This window comes from Varroa jacobsoni, unplaced genomic scaffold (genome assembly GCF_002532875.2).
Source record: "Varroa jacobsoni isolate VJ856 unplaced genomic scaffold, vjacob_1.0 scaffold_702, whole genome shotgun sequence".
Taxonomy (NCBI): Eukaryota; Metazoa; Arthropoda; class Arachnida; order Mesostigmata; family Varroidae; genus Varroa; species Varroa jacobsoni.
Window position 1 is genome coordinate 48,789 of NW_019213604.1, and position 15,556 is coordinate 64,344.

A 15,556-nucleotide genomic window follows, 5' to 3' on the forward strand; every position below is an offset into this window, starting at 1 on the left:
CTCTTATGTAAGTTCCCAAACTAACGTAAGTTTTTGTAGATAGCCATATTTCAGTGCAGGCCCGCCTTAAAAATACGCGTGCTACTCATGGGACTCGTCTACGCACGTTTCTGCATAGAACATGAATTTTTCCAGGTCGCACGTAATCTGAGTTGTTTCCCGAGGAAGAGGCTAGCATCTTCATTTAACGGATGCTGCGTCCTCAGCATTTAACACATTACTGTGGCTGCATAATTGACCATATCTAATTCAATGTTTAAACTTGTATTAGCCGATCCCTTGAAGTTAGCAGGCGAGCAATGGAGATTTTTCAGAGACCGTCCTACAAACAGGGCATGCCAGATGACCTCTGATATCGATATCGTACTCTCATACATCGGGATCTATTTCAAGTGTCTTTGACAACATTTCAATCAACCAAACAGAAAAGGCAGATGTTAATGTGAAAGCAAACTCTTTGCATAAAAATGAACAGATTTATATTATCTTATCCACGTCGGCTTTTTCCTCTTATTAGGTTGTCCGGTTATATTTAACGAGTCGGAAACTTGAAAACCTCTAAAGGAACCTAAATCTGGATCATATGAAAGCCGGGCCCATGGAGCGTTTTTTTTATTTTCTTTCTTACCCAAACTGTAACTGACGGTGCGGTCGTCATTGTAGTCCGATACATTATGTGTTGTCGAATTGTACATTACGCACCCATACGGCTCGAACTTGAGATATCTGGCAACATTGACTGTTTCCAATTCAAGCAATACCTTGCAAAATCACTGCCTGCGATATTTAATATGAGTGCGAGAGTAAGCTAACGCCTGTCCCTTTCTCTTTTATTTCAAGGCAACAATTCGCGTGGCAGATTTTTCGTGGGGCTCTAACCCACGAAAGAATTGTTGGTGGTTCTATAAGCGTGTCTAGAGTACACCGTCGCAAGTTTGGCAAAACCTGTTTTTTGTTTTTGTCATGACCCTCACTCCCTTCGCTGAAATTTCATAACGCATGCTTCGAGCCTCCCCGTTCAAGCTTAAAAGTGATTACAGCAGGAAGTAACCGTTGTCTTGCTGAAAGCGTATTTGCCCAGTCTTTTTTTTTATTATTTTTTGATGACGTTCAACGGACCGATAGTTTAAGGTAATCATTGAGTGTGAATATCTATCGAATTGCGCTTGCTAATAGAACAAGGTTCAAAAGTTATTCAAGCCCGTTTTGGCCCGCTGAATAGCCCCGGACGAGCTAATACGATAGATGCAGAACCGAAGAAGATGAGAAAGGTACAGAAAACTTCCAGATATCACGCGTTAGATTGTAAATACTATTGTAATTCAATTTGAACAACAATTCCAATTTAGAAGAAGCTATAATAGATCATTTGCAACACAGACGGGTCCGTTATGTTGGATAATGTACTTAAAAGAAGTTTATATATATATTTATATATAAGTTTATATATGTTATATATTCCGTTCAGACATTTATTTTTGGTGCCAAACTTCTAAAAAAAAACAGTGAGGCACCTAAAGTAGAAGGATCGTTGGATTAGCTTGCGTACATTTCCTTTTCATTTCCATTAAAAAAAAACGAGTTAATAAATGCTAATAGAGCAAAGTATATCTGTCAGGCTTTATACGTACACACGACGCTTACCTATTAATTTGTCGAAAACGTTTTTTAAAATGCACACCAACCGAACGTAAAGAATGATCGAGTTTAAAAACATCACAGCGTTACTGTTTCGCGGATCTACGTTTGATGGATGGCCTGTGTACATGTGTTACTGCTAAGTACTTTTTACCTCTAACTACTGATGCGTCAGACCGCTAAAAGTCAAACGTGAGGGTATATGTCACGTTCAGGTCTTAGTTTATTTGCATTTAAAAAAAAAATGTACTGTTTGAGCGTACACGTAGAATTTATTGTCGGCTAAATGACTGTCTATGTTGAGAACATACTGAACTGCTGTTTTTCAGATCAAGCAGACTTTCTATTGTTACCCCCTGGATTCTACTGAGCATCAGATGCAACAATTCTGTTTGGTAATCAAATAGTCACCTGGATGCTTAGTCACACAATTGTCTTTTATCACAGAATGCAATTTGCTCACACTCCGTAAACTCTTTTACCACACCTTTTTATCGCAAGTAATTAGATTGGTTCCGCCGTAGACGCTGCTACTTGCTCAATGCAAATAACGATAGGGTAATTCGATAATACATTCGCCCCCTACGAATGGTCGATGTGTTGAAAACATAGTATTCTGACAACTCTGCTTGGAGAAACGTTATTATTACATCCCAGGATTACCTGACCAGCAAGAAGTTGCAATCGAACGTCACTAGCAGAGGCCGTATTCAGCGATCAAAGCAGTAATAAGAGACTGTTTTAATACCTTTTCCCTGTTCCGTTGGAAAACCTAGGGAATTTATTTGTTTAGGGAGGGGTACGGCTTTTCAGTAGGCTTCTGGTTAATGCATTATGCAGATCCGACTTCGATATTGATAAGGTATTGCCCGGTAGGGCTCTGAGCAATTAGAGCTCGTACTTCCCCCGTATCCTTGGAACTTCTTTTGGAATTGGCTCTAATATGGCTTGAACGGCTAATGAGTTTGTAAGTTCATTAGTTGTATCGCTGTCCACCATTCTGTCGGGTGGCCTTACGGGTTGTTCGTGTTTGAATTGAAACGACTATGACTCTATCGCGACGAACTTTATCTAGGGTTGTTTGTGTTTACGTTATTATTCGATTGACATTATATATCTAAGGTTTTTTTTTTTCAAATTAGCCTATACTGGATCTGTGTTAACTGGATATCTAGTAAACGTATGAGACGTCTATGGGGCACCAAGCCTCATCTAGTTTTAGCCTCTGATAATGGGTAGCATCAGACAGGTACGGTTCACAAACTGACAAGGACTACTTTTTTAGGTTTTTGTCAAAAGACCGTCTGAACATAGACAGGGCAAGCGAAACAACTGGATTCCCCATATTCATTAAAATCGTAATTAATTTGCCTGTAAAAATATGAGTCTACAGCCGTTCCATTAGATCACATGGATCGGAAACTGAAACCTCTCAGCTATCTTCTGTGTTATGCAGACTTTCCCTCAACGGATTGGATTATCCGGATACATCAAAAATCTAGGAAGCTCAACACTTATCCCTCGATTCTAATATCCATTTCAACTATGCGGCATCCGACTCAACGAGGCGATTAATTCGATAAATTGGTACATCGATTTCAATTTGAACGGATTTGAACACTATCTGCTCCTACATATGTAAAAAAAACGCTTCGTATTTTCTGATTCACTTAGGCCTTTTTTGGTCTTTTTGTCCTCGATCCGTTCGCGCACGATGACGTTCGGACATCGAGAAACGGAAGCTTTATCGCGATGGACAGACAGATCGAGGTGGCATTCGGTCGACGTATGTTTCCCTATTCTTTATATAAGCCTCCCTGCCTCTCTTCCTTGAATAATGTATCGTATAATGTAGGCCGTGGGGGGTATGGTTGCAAAATAAGTTTAACCGGTTCGACATGGATTCGCTTTGGACAATGCATGTACTTATCATTGTTCGCTTTTGTCTTTAGATAACAGAAAGATAGGAACGTTTGGACCTGTTGTAGAAGATAAGAGTCCTTGGCCTCGCTCTGTGTTTGACAATGATTTCGCTATTAAAATGAATAGCTCGAGTTTTAGGTCCACTGCTACTGTCAAACACTTATGTGTCCCGCATCAATTCAGCATATCACCTAATGAAATAATGTTATTTGCTTTAATTGAAATTGATTGTCAATACGTTATAACAACTGACTTTAACCAATCTACCGAACACTTTCCACAAAGCTATGTTGAACTATATTTTTCGTGTGTTAATGACTACTTTTTTCCCGGCTATCTTCGTGCGGATTTTTTGTTTAGCTGCTATCTTTTTCAGCACACGACGCTAGTAAAATCATCAAAGTATACTTGCCAACTACTTGCAAGCGGGTTAACATCCTTTTTTGATTGCTCGGTTCGTAGACTAGTGTACTAGCTTTGGCCGAAAAGTCTCTAGGAACCTGAACGATAAACATATCAACGATAAAACAGCATCAATGCTGTTTACAGAGATCACCGTAGATTTGATTAGTAGTATTACCTAAAAGTTAACCGGTGGATCTTACATGAACCCAATTTCACGCCCCCATTTTCTTTTGAGCTAGACACTCTCGTGACACCGTTGGGTGACATCTTCCATAGCGAACTGTAACGTTAACCAAAAATGCTTTAACTGAACAGCAAGTACGTGTTTAATTCATTAGCTTATTCAAGACAGCAGGTATCGGTATATGCCATCACTGCCCGTTGCTGGGCTGCCTACCACCCTGAAAGAGGTTCCAGCACTTAATAACATCCGAACAAGGAAGACGTAACATTTGCCTTCGTACCCCTTCATGTTCAGAGCGTATTAATGTGAGAAGTAACAGCGTAGTTGCACTTCACACGTATTTATTACTTATTGACCTGACAGATTTTGATGTTTTTGCCGCAGGAAAGATTCTCTTCGTGTGCAGCGGCCTCCGTGCGCACCACAGTTCCCTTTCGCTAGCTAGCTATATACGTGAATATGAACTCTCTTCAATTTTGTTTCACCCAGGCTTCGTTTCTCTCCTTTCCTTCGTTATCCCAGACTCCTTCATGTGTGCCTGAAGGGATGAGGCCAATCACGCTCCCCTTCGAAGAAGCCAAGTCAATCCGACCTAGGAACTTTGCTGTACCTAGTTTCCGACATACTCTAGATGAATCTAACAAGAATATGCTGATTGGAGAGAGATGCAATTTTCGCTCGGGGACCTGTGACGAAAACTGACGCACGGCTACAGTTTCGACGGACAGAGCCCAACTTTAACTTCAATCTCTTGTAATATAGATATATATATATATATATATATATATATATATATATATATATGCCAATTTTTAAATTGTATTTACCTCTCGCCGAAAGAATTCCTCGCCGTAAAGGTCCTAATCGATGTAATTTGAAAATACCCTTTGAAAAAAATTCGCTCAGAGGTGAGATCGGTAATCATCGATCTTTCAGAAGGAATCACGTCGACCCAGCGTTTCAACGGCATGCAACCGGTTCTGCGTTTTTCCATCGACCGTAGAATTGTAGACTGGGTCAAAGGCCAGTATAAATAACATGAATAAGGTAATAGTGAGTTTGTTACCATTTAAGTTTTCAAGGTTTGTTGTGAAGCTATAACCGATAAACAATCATACGTGTTTACGAAAGGTGGACTAGTATCTAAAGTTGACTACTGATTTCATCATCACACATGGTTTTATGGAGATATCATTTTACGGAACTGTAATCAAATTTAATTTTTGAGCAACTCAGTTATTAAACGCTCTTGAAAAGGTATACGTGCTGAATGTTCCCAACATGACACAAACACCGCAAGTGTGTAAGCAGTTTCGAACGCCTTCGGATGAAAATCTAGCTTCTCCATACCTCCTCTGGCAAGCCATGACGATGAATTTGTGCTTACACCTTAGATCTCGGATAAAATAAACGTTTTCTACATAGATGTATGTATATATTTATACTGAGGTTCTTGCAACATCGATATCAATACTGAACATTTTTCCTGCTACGCTGCCAGAGTCGTCTGTAGTTTTTTCTCGTCTCATTTATGTAGACACGCTTTGCTCGAGTAGAATACTAACGCACGAAAAACACGAATAACTTACGCAGTCGATAACAGGAACTTTTTTCTGGCCAACAAGTCTAAGGGCTGTGACGAGTGTGGTTAGATAAAGAAACATTATAGAAAGCTGATGAATAGCCGGATCCTAACACTAAGTACTATCAGTTGAATATAAACACTAAAAAAACGTTGTATCAATCGTAGACTACAATATGCGGTTACCCCCCAGAAGTTAACGAGTCGTTACGCTATTAATGCGCTCGGTTATAAGCGTTTTGTCGCTTAAGCAGCAAGCGAAGTTACTTACACTTGAAGAATATACAGTGGAAAGTTTTTCGCTAAAAGCCACGAAAAATTCTACGTCGTAACGTACAGCGCATTCGTATGAACGGTATCGCGTTTAGAATGTGTTACGAAGCATAATAAATGGCTTCGATTTTTTTTTCTATTTCTGTATTTCTTATCCTTAGAACCATGTTGATTGCTTTGATAGGTTCGGAAATGTATGATCATACATTATAAGTGAACCAACTTGGCACGACAGTCTTGAATGATGAATATAAGATTAATACGAATCTATACTGCCTATATATGATTGTCGTGCACCATTTTTAGCCAGCTTTATCTGAGAAGAACGGCAAAACAGATGGTTGCCAGCCTCGATGACCGGCTACAATCCGAATGATTTCAGTGTAGACTGCGTAGTATTCTCAAACACCTGTCATAGTTCGAAATACTTCCTAGGTATAATTCGATGTGTAGAAAATAGCATCAATGAAAATCGTTGTTGTATTTTCAAGCAAATTGTAAACGCCGAGGTCTAGAGCGCTTTTCAACGAATGCGTGTTGTCCTCAATGGTTTGTCTTACACGGGTTTAAATAATCCAATGTTTGCACGCGGCTGGACATTATCGCGGTTGTATGGGCTGAGTGCAGGCGCTCGACCCGTACGGTTGAAGTTGGTCCCGTCGATTCTTTCGTTATGCATCACCCCATGCCTATTCGGCTCTTTTTTTAAAAAATGCTAAAATCCGATGAGAGGCAATGTTAGCCACTGGATCAGTTGGCCGAAGTATATGTTCTTAGCTCTTTTGTCGCTCAGTGATTAGATCTGATGAGTTCTGAATTTTGAATGCTATATAATAAGCTCTGCCATTGACATATGGTGCCTTATATGTGCGAAGTTAGGCGCGACAGTGTTTATATTGTTAGACTTCTATTGTCGAGGTGTGGCTACACGAAGTGTTGATGTGTCATCAGCTTACAAATGGTTTTCCCAAGCTAGGTTTGGTACATGTTTATAGAGGCTTATGTAATTCTCCGGCTTGTTTTGCCAATTGATATGGCTGGCACAAAATATTTTATCTAGAGTCGTCTGTAACTTGATTAAGAAGTACGGTTTCTTGGGCCTATTTTGATTACTGGTATTAATAATAATAAAATGCTAATCACTGTAATTTAAGAGTTATACGTAATCTGTTCGTAACATGACACAGTTTCCACAGGGGCTATTTTTTCGTTTCGTGTTTGCTGCTGTGGGAAAAAAATCCGTAAAACCCCGTACGGTGTGTGCATATCGACATTACCCCACAGAAATGCAGCACGGGAGAGGTGAACAGCTTGAGGTTTCTCGAGATTGGCCTATGCGTTTTAGTCTGAGGGAGAAAAGTGATCCAGGATAATGAACTAACTCGCTACTCTAAGCACCATTGCCGCCTGCGTGGGTTTGCTTTCGTGGATTTTCGGCTAATTCCGGCATTTACGTCAACAGCGAGCGTTATCCGACAGCATTCTTAGTCGCGTCTCAGCAAGCATCGTTGACGAGGTCGACCAGAAGCACACATGACGGACGTAGGTAAGCTGTCACTTTAGTTAATCATCTCTAATTTGGCCTTGCTTGGTTGCATTGAGATTACAGAGATCCCTAATGGACGAATAATACCGCTGTAGTCACTTCCAAACCTGAGGTGATGACTTCTAAAAGTATCTTACGCAGTTGGCAGATAGTTTGTCATTTAGGATAGTTACCGGAACGCTAGATATTTGCGATGTCGATTTGATCTTTCTCAGGTCTTTCGTTTTCTTCTTTTCGTTAACTTCTGTTAGGTAAACACTCTACTCAAAACATGTTTTTCCCCTTTTTTTAAAACTGCACGTACATTCGAGTCCCTTTTAAAGAGTTACAGATGAAAAACACCATCCTCGTATTGACGTACCTTACCGCGTTCACTGAACGAGGGGCCCACTGACGCACAATTCAGTAGCTAAAAAAGTCATACGACTAACATTGTTTGGAGCATTGTAATTCTAGATTATTCTAGTATAATTTCTGCTTCCCTCGTATTTTTCTCGGTATAGCTAGTCGGCTTCGATCGCAGCGAGCATTCGGGTTGCACGACGTGGTAAGGAACACGGGTACTGTTATCGACAGAGCGGTTTGTGTATGCAAACTCGAATGCCCATCCGTTCATCAGTCTTATCGTTGATACCATGACACTACGACGTGAGGCGCCGAACCGATTTTGGTCGATTGCCTGCCATACGTAGTAGTGGTATGTTTTTATCCTGCTGCTTTTTAGCCTTTCCTCCTTTTGCTTCCGTTGCAATCCCAGCGCGGATCTGTTCTTCTTACCCCACTCTTGCGAATTTACCCTCTACACTTTGCCATTGGAAGCATCTCTTCTTGTCTCTTCTCAGCGTCAATGTTGGCTTTCGGCCTTTTTGTAGGCTGCTGACCACCCCGTCAATGACCTCAATACATCTTGCTGTTGCATGGCGGACGTGGTGGTAACAAGATTTCTGTTTTGTTTCCTTCGAATGCCCCATCGTTCGGCGTGTCTCTACGCATGACCAAATCCCTATGTACGACAGGCCCCGCAGGCTTGGCCCCATGAGTGGACATTATTGGTTTTCTTAACCGGCTGCGGCATTGGCGGCTACACCGCGGGCATACTTTAAGATAGCCAGTATCAAGAACAAGTCCGGTTCCCGCTTTTTGCTACAACGGATCGTACAAAAAAATTCGATTCAGGATAAACAGCGTAGTGTACGGTAAATAGCCGCTTGACTAACACATAGTCGTCGATGCAGTAGCGCTTGCCACAAGCAGTAGCATTTCCTAATTTCCAGCTCACGTGGGATGCCGCTCGAGCTAAAAGTGAGTCCCACATCATACGGCCATACACTGTGCAACGATTGATGATTACCGCTTACCGTTTACATTTCTCTGGCCGATAAGAATCGTGCAGGAATCGTCTGTATGACGATGCGCTGCGCGACCCACACTCGCGCTAGTATACGGCCAGCCGGTGAACAAGTAGAACATCGACGATATGGAGAAAAAAACACGAGGTGTCTCTCGAACAGCAAAAACACTCCAACCTTTGTCATAGTTGCCCCACCGGATATTGAGGAAATAAGTCGTGCCAATTAGGCAATTTTTTCGTTGCATGATATCCCTGCAGGGAGCAAATTTAGGAGACCCATGAACAGTTGGATTAGTATAGATTTGCCCAGCTGTAACAACTATCATCAAGATATGTGGTGATAATAAAAAACACACACTTGCACGGGTTTTTTTTCTATTCATACAATGCGATTGGGTCGCATTGATGATCAAGTCGATCGCTTCGTGGTTACACTTCAGTACTCTAACACGCTATTCCAAATTGTTCGCCGATTAGCCATTATAGCTACTTTATGCAGTGGTCTCCTTGAATATGAAGCAGTTTTTCTTTGATATCACAGATTTCCCATTGATAATCATATCATACTGCAGTAACACTGTTGCATCCCTATATAGGTTGTTGGATTGCGTGTCCCAGCTAATTAGTCTTGTAGGATAGGCCCTACAGCCTAACCTATTTTTTTGCATCCCTGCTACCTTTAGAAATGTATTTTCTTATTCTATTTGTAGAATCCGTATGATAGAGGAAATATGCAACTCCGTGAATTTACAGCTTAGACATGACAAAGATGCTGGAAGATTCGTTGCCGCCTTTGAAGCGGCGTTCCGCTGGGAAATTGTATGAAGAGGTATGTGCCTATATCAATCGTGAAATACGGCTCGCAAAATCTGGTAGGACGGAGGTGAAGGCTAGTACCATGTCTGGCTTCACAGTATTTAGGTGGATTCCACAGGAATGAAAAACTACCTGTTTTAAAAACTGGCATAGTACTGCTTGCATAATGCAGTGTATAATAGAAATTTAAGAAAATTGCATTTGATAAGACATTTCAAGTATTAGTTATCTATATATCGGCTTTAACCGTAAAAGATTTTCGCCGATTTCAATCATTTATCCTACTGAATGAGGCTGTGGCTCATGTAAGCATGTCTGTGTGAAAATAAGGTACCCGCGGATTCACTTGAAGAATTTGCCCAATAGCTCTCGGGATGAAGGCGACGGTTGTCTCGTCAGAGTGAAAATTGTATACTTCTGTAACATCTAGATGAGTTCAGTATTGGTTTGCGCAAATGGGCAAGATACCTGTGCGTCAAAAACATTTAGCTGGCAATGAAGAAGCGAAGGGAGCACAGCAAAAAGTTTACAATTAATAACATAACAGAGGTGACAGTTAAATAAATCCGTGTCTCGTAAATTTAGTTTAGCAATTACAGCCTCTTTTATCATTGCATATTTACCACACTTCCGGCAAATGAGATAAAGTATGTATACAGTGACAAACTTGAAGTCTGAGAGTGGGAAGCCCTGCTTGGATACTATAGTGCATCCTCATCCTGAGCTAATTAGCTGCAAGGTTGGTTTAAAACCCTAATCTAACCCGTTTTTAGTCTGGTTCGTTTTAAATTTAAATGAAGCTTAAAACGGCTAGCTCGCTTATACATAAGCGCTACATAAAACGCTATTTGTGTCGACAACGAAACGCGACCACAAGGAATTTTGTTGACAGGCAGGAAAATAAGCTACGGACGGAATACAAAAGCTAAAATGTCAAATAAAAAGACATTTAATCGGCGCCATTTATTTATGGCATCGTTTGAGCCGTACGCCAAATGGCGTGATCCGTGTGAGTGGTTACTACAAACTAGTTCCCTGTGAATCATACTCGAGTTTTAGGGTCTGTTAAATTTTATCATATCTAATTGACGCTTGGGTCGTTGGATAATTATGGCAGGTAGCAAGTGAGGCAGGCGAATCTGAATTGCTTTGAATATTAAAGACGTGGTTGGTGTTAAATTCTTATTTAGGAATTATTTTTATCAGTAAGGTGAGACCAGGATCATCCACCTTGATGTCTTCGTCTCTTTGTATACTCCGAACCATGATCATTCGTTTTTTAAATATAATCCGTATTGTCCTGATAGTGTAAAGCTTCGTTCTATATCCACTGATGCATGATTACGAGTGTTACACAGTAAATCAGTAATAATGCTGACCCTCAGAGTGAGCTCCATGTCTCAAAGGGACAATGGTTTCAAGAAAAAAGTGCATCGTCCCTTCAGCTTCAAATGAATGAATCCTTAAACATTTTTTCAGTTGCACTAAATGTATGTTCAAGTAGATCCTCTGGCCGTAAAACTGTACTCAATGTCTTTAAATTGTTGTTTTGGTTAGGCAACCAAATTTGGGTTCTGTTGACCTCAGCGTCTCGGCAACATGCTTTTTTGTGTTCGTCTTTGAAACACTGTTGATATCAACATTCGTATAAGAAACACTCCTTCAATACCTTTCGATTTGTCGATCTTTTCTAGACCACCATTCTTTCTATGTTTTTGAGCTATACAAAAATATCTTGCTCTTTGTACCTATCAACTTTTGAGTTGTTCGTGTTATTAACGACGCCTTAGCAAATCCTCCGGCCTAGAGTTGATGGTAGTAATGTTGATCGAGTTGGCGACGAGAAATATTGCTAGCGGAACACTGAGATCTTCGTGTCTGTTTCCGGTGCTTCGAGCCTTTCGAAGTCTATTCGGTATCCGAGGCCAGAGAAAACCTTCGGGCTATGGGTAAGCGAAATCGTTAAAATGGCTTGTGGAATACTCAGTAAGTTGTGCCTATTCAACAATCGAGATCGGTCAAAAAGGAGCCAAGGACTTGGAAAGCTGTTCAGCGATTTCTACAATCTTCTATGCGTTTGAAAAAGAACATCGAACTAAAAAAAAAACATAATATTGCACTAAATTAATTTAATATGACGTATTAACTATGGAAGTTAACACATATGTCGAAATTTAAAGGCACGATATCTAACACGTAACATGATAGTACATTCGAATATTTACAAGTACATCATTTGTATTATATATATATATATTATTGATGAATCAAGTTTATTTAGTTAACAAATACGGTGAAAAATCAATATCGTTGATTCGATGTTAACAGACATTATGAAATTACCATAGATGATGTTCTGTATACTCTAATTGACAAGACTTTGTCAACTTCCAAGTACTTGCAGAATGGACTTCAGGAAAGTAGCCTTTTTTCTACTCATAGGAAGCGAAAGACATATTACTAATGAAAGCGAATAGAAAACTAAGAGGCTGTATCTGCTTGATAGAGATCTGATCTTTGGCTCTGTTTAAATGTTGAGGGTTGACGACGACCTTTTGTTGCGCAATATCATAAACGGAATCTTTAGCGAAACTATTCGTGTAAAACGATGTGGCATTGAAAGAATATATTTGATTTTGCCATTCTAATTGGTGTCTGCTTTGTCTTATAGGCAACATGTTGTTTGGTATATTTTAGAGATTTGTATGATTTTGTTATGTTGCTACTATGTCCTCTTTTGCTGCCCATTCCAGCTATATTTTTTCTCTCTTTGTTAGGAAAATTTGAAGCAAGTGTTTAGTTGATGCTGTCACCTTTCAGTAGCAGTGAGGTGAAGAGCCGCATTTATCTTCAACATGAATCTAAAGGACATTAGAATGATTCAGCGGCCATTTACGCTAGTCCTGATGGAATTTTTGTTGCGATTATGTTTTATAGTATTGAACTTTGAGCTAGGCACAGTCTGCGGAGGAAGGGCAACTTCTGGTGTCGATTTACAATAGGAAAACGCGCTGAGGGTTTCGAGTAAGAGCGACCTTAAATTTATACGAATTTTTTCTGTTTTTTTTTTATAGAACAATTTTAAATTGTTCTATAAAAAAAGTTTTTAAAACCTTAATCGATAAATTCTATCAGGAATAAATATATTTTTCTGTCATAGTCTGATTGTATCATTTGAGTTCAAGACAGGTTCAGGCATGCAGGGTTCAAGCTGCTATTATCCCATGTATGTTGATTTGGGGTCCGAGTATGACAGATTCTATATTGTTAATAAACCCAGTGTTTATCATAAATCGTTTCTCTATCGTACGTTGTCTATAACGGCAAGGGGGCATCTTTCGGTGTGTAGGTACTATTTGCGATTCGAAGCCTGATTCTCTTCGTTGAAGTCTACAATGATGAAGTGCAAGCTTGAATAAGCGAAGTAAATCGTCTACGTTCAATTGTTTTCTACATGACAATAATATCCGATCACAATCTGAAGTAAAACGTTTCAACATTGAAGTCCAATTCTGCGCATATGCTCACATCCGACATCGTCCTTCTAGCGGAGCGACTACGCCTTAAGCTGCTATGTCCCATGAGCATAAATTAGGGACAAGTCATTAAGTTTATCAGGAGGCACTAACTTCCTGGTAAAGTTAAGTAAATAGTTAGGCAAAGATAAACGGAGTCGATACCTGGGAATGGTTGCAAAACGAAAACTGGCTCCTGGCAACACGGTTCCATTTATCATTATGATATTTGCGACAAAGTATCTTGGAGCTGACGAGGACGACTACTAGAAAAGTACCTGTGTCTTGATTAAACCCACTGTAGACGCGCATGATTAATCTGTTATCGAACCTGAACTGGAAACATTAACAGATTTGTATTGAAATTCAACAATGGTTCGCTGCCTTGGTTCATATCTAGCATTTCGTGCAATGAACATTTAAGTTGAAAATCGTTAAAAAATCTAACTTTGCAGACGTACTTTATATTACGCACACAAGTTACAATTGATTGGGTTCATTTTCTAATAGTTGAGGTAATCTTCCATTCACTGGAAAATCTGGTTCCTATGGACAACTAGTGTATATACAAGGTACCTCGTAAAAGTAACAGATACCGCGCTCTATATAGCTAGTTTAAAAGGGCTTAGCCAGTGTCCTAATTGGACCTGTCTCTGTGCTTAACAAAGCGACGAATTCACTTAAACATATGCTTTAAATAGGCGTTCCTGTATTTTAGTCTTTTCAAAAAATACCTATTTGGATAAATCATATCACGTCAAGATAAGACATATCACGTCACTGTTATATTTGCACTAAGTTTATTAAACAGAGAAGCTACATACAAAACCTTATATAATTGCATATAATATATTCAAATAAAAGTATAGCGAATGGATTGCTTTATGCAACTGGTCTGTAAATAGATCCTTAGAGAAAGATTTTTCAAAGCTCATTTTTTGTAACTTTAAGAAGAAGCAATACTTCTGCTTTCGAAGCGTGCCATATCTATTGTTTCTATTTTCGATTTTCTCAAAGACATGTATGCTTGCACTCCATATGCGGCATACTACTAAAAGTATAACCTTATGATGGCGTAATTTTGGTCAGGGTTTTGCAGCCATAGAATATTTTCCTTAAATATGAAAGGGCAAAATTAAACGAGAGAAATAGCCTGAAGGAGCTTTAACCGGCCTCAAAATTAAACCAGCTAACTTGAACAATGTTGCAATCGTTATTCAAAAATCGGACTCGCCCTAAGCGTTTGGGTGGTATGATGGTAGCCACAGAATCGAAATACTGAATTTGACCGTTATCTTGGCAATTGAAGCATCGTCGTTACTGTCAGTCTTGGCATCTGCTTCAGCCGCTCCTCATCGTCAACTCAGAAAAAGCCTGAAGTTGAACAAAATAATTGAATCACACGGAAGTAGCCTCCATACTAGAGAGATATTGTGGCAAATTCTGCCAATCGTCTTTTTCTACTGTAAGAAAAAGTTGTATCAAAGCGTCATGATGTGCAAATAGAAAAAACATACTGTTATTTTATGAGCTCTAAATCTAAATTCAATACATTTCTTCCCTATAAAAACATCATTCTTCGCTAATGGAGGTAAAGGCCAAATCCAACAAAAGGTTTTACATAGTCATTCCTTTGCATTCTCAGCTTGCTACAATCGCCTTTCCTTACTGAATCAAATATGAAAGGTACTTGAACAAATAGATAAAACCAGACCAGTTAGTGTTCGGTCAGCATAACCAATGGTTCTGGGGGTAAGAGCTCACCTGAACGGACCAAAAGGCAAACTCGAGGTACACTCATGAAGAAGCAGAGCGAGCTGAAACGCTGTAAGAGTCGAGTTCTACTCATCTAGGGAAGAAATGGTGGAACTCTCTTTTCGGTGCTAGCGCTTGAGGCGTTTTTCTGCTACGAACGCAGTGAAGTGTTTTGCCGACTGGCCTCTGAGTGACAGCGCATTTATTTTCGGCTAGTCGTCGTCCGCCGATGCAGAGTTCCGGTTGGTAACTGCGAGGTCGACGGAAACCTGCAAAATTAGAATTCTCTCGAATTGTTTCCTGCGATGACAAGCGAGATAGTAGTAGTCGTAGTAAAAGGGCGCGTGCCTCCGTAAAGCTGTCATATGAAAAAAGGCCGAAGAGGACGTCGCTCTGGCGCGGCCACTGCGCCCTTCACTTGAGCAGGATGGCGGGACTTTCCGCCGGTAGAGGTTGCGTTCCGTGACCGAACTCCAAATAAATCCACCATCGTGTTGTAGTCTACGATAAGTGTTATTACTATCCGAGAGTATTCGGTGTCATAAAGGCGTCAGGGAATATACATAGG

At 40.0% G+C, this 15,556-nt stretch overlaps 1 long non-coding RNA gene across 1 annotated transcript in view; it reads right to left on the minus strand.

Moving 5' to 3' along the window:
* Positions 1 to 14,010: 14,010 nt before the first annotated feature.
* The window catches only part of LOC111262808 (uncharacterized), a 2,944-nt gene continuing 1,398 nt past the window's right edge, over positions 14,011 to 15,556 (minus strand). The window contains exons 2-3 of the long non-coding RNA XR_002681866.2: positions 14,998 to 15,257; positions 14,011 to 14,607 (exon numbers count right to left, since the gene is read on the minus strand). This is a non-coding gene — a long non-coding RNA (uncharacterized LOC111262808). The remainder of the gene's footprint in view (positions 14,608 to 14,997; positions 15,258 to 15,556) is intronic.